This window comes from Hipposideros armiger, unplaced genomic scaffold (genome assembly GCF_001890085.2).
Source record: "Hipposideros armiger isolate ML-2016 unplaced genomic scaffold, ASM189008v1 scaffold_276, whole genome shotgun sequence".
In the NCBI taxonomy this organism is placed as follows: Eukaryota; Metazoa; Chordata; class Mammalia; order Chiroptera; family Hipposideridae; genus Hipposideros; species Hipposideros armiger.
In genome coordinates, this window is record NW_017731626.1 from 1771693 (window position 1) to 1773977 (window position 2285).

The following is a 2285-nucleotide window of genomic DNA, read 5'->3' on the forward strand; positions in this document are numbered from 1 at the left end:
ATAAATAAATAGATGCATTAAAAAAAAAACTAAAAAATAACAAATAACTTCATGAACCTTGCCTTATTAAAGCGCCAAAACTTTTTAAACTGGAATGAAATTTTTTCTGAAGTAAATTACATGCTTCATTGCCTTTCGGAAATATGCTGAACATCAAGCAGCCTTGTGCCTGAAGATTGAAGGTCATCCATCTACATATCAACTACCTCACAGGGTTGTCCTGAGCTGAGGTCCTGGGGATTATCGATGGAACAACTGTTTGTTCTTGTACAGTTCTCCTGTCTGTTTCGGGTTTTGTTATTTTTCAGTTTATATCCTCCATCGTCAGAGACTTTTTTCCCCTGCTATCTGCTGTTCCAATGTAGTCTCCTTTAGTAACAAGAAGCAAAAATATATATATATATATATATAAGCAAATGGGTTACTTCGTGAGAATTTTTTTTTTTAAGTATATATGCCCAGGAACTCCAAGAAAGCAGAATACAAAGGAAGGTAGGGGTTGTGCAAGCTCTTGGTCCTATCCTGGCTTCCTGGCTTCTCTGCATGGATGGATATTCTCTGGCTCCTCAAGCTTTACCCACTTACTCATAGTGGCTCCTCCACCCATAATTTCAGCTTGCTGAGTATCTTTAGTTTGTCATGATCCTGATGCAGGCCCTCAAATGACCTTTCAGCAGTGCTGCCCACAGCTCACTGGAAAGTTCCCTCTTGGTCTCTTGACTCAAGTTCCAGAGAGAGAAAGAGAGGGAGAGAGAGAAAGAGAGAACCTGACTCACCCAGCTCAAGCGTTCAAACCATGCCACCCAGGTCACAGGTCAGTAGCACGCCTATGGAAGACTCTGCTTGAATCAGGTGTGTGTACAGTTGCATTCCAAGCAAATGTTGTCACAGGGCTGGTGTCCTAAAGCTACTGCTCCATTAAAAAGAGATGGTGAATAGGGACAGAATCTCTGAGGAGGGGACATGATAGGCACTCCAAATTTGGGACACTCAGCCGATGCCCGCTGCATCTGTCCACTGCCTTAACTTAGACTCAGTCGTCTGGGTGAGGCCATGAGGGCAGTTCCATTCATCTCTTCAACAGAAGAAAAATACATGGGTTTTGCAACAATCTTTGTCATTTCAAGTTGATCATCATACACCTATAAAATGTATTTATATATTTAAGATGTGATATACGTTTTGCCTTTATTACCATGCACTTATCAATGTGTGTTTATATATATATATATATATGCCTATAAATATTTTATATACACATAGATGTGTGTGTATGTGTATTTAAGATGACATATTGTTCAAGATATTGTTACAGACACTTGGGGGGATTTACTCTTTTTTAGTAGACTTTATTTTTCAGAGCAGTTTTAAGGTCACCGCAAAATTGAGGGGAATATACAGAAATTTCCCATATACCTCCTGCCCCAACACGTGCATAGCCTCCCCCATTATCAACAGGGGTATTTATTTGAATATAGTGTTTCTTGGTGTTGGTGTTCTGCATGTTAGCAGCATGGTTTCCAAATCACTGCTGTTTCACTCATCGCCACAGCAGACATTTGCTGAGCACAGCATAGGCGCTGGCGCAGTATGGGACAGGTGCCCTACCCCCGAAGGGGTCCCCTCTTTCCGTGCACATCAAAAGCATATACAACCAGGGCTTCCTACATTCATACACAATGCATTCCTGAATATACACACCAATGTTGGAGGTATGAAATTCAACAACGGATTTGTGTATTTTAAGGAGACGATTCTATTTTCAGACAGTTAAAATAAGTATGAAATTCCTAATCGTGCCTTGCCTCTTAGATATAGTCATCAGGGATAATTTCAGGATTTAGTAGCTCTTCTTTAAGTTTGGGTTTCTCCATCCCAGCAGAGCAGGGTTGGCAGCCTACAGTCTAAAAGGCAGCTCTCTGATTTAGGTCAGATTATTTACTTGTCTATGAAATGTGAATCATTTTTCTTATCTGTAAATACTGATAATACTTCCATCATTTATTTCTCACATAGTATTGTAAATACTATGTAAATTAAGCTATATAGAGTGATTAGAATAGTGACGGGTATGTAGACAGCTCAGTACAAGTTTTCATTACTGAGTCTAAAAATTCACTACCTTATGCACACCTAATGATCTCCTTCTTTGTCTCAATTGTTTTAAGGTTATGAGAACTACATTTATACTTACTGGCATTCACGTTTCTATTTTCCCCGTAGTTTACTAATTTTGCAACAAAGCTAAATGCAACTTAGTTGGAGCATAGTTGAATAAATGCTGC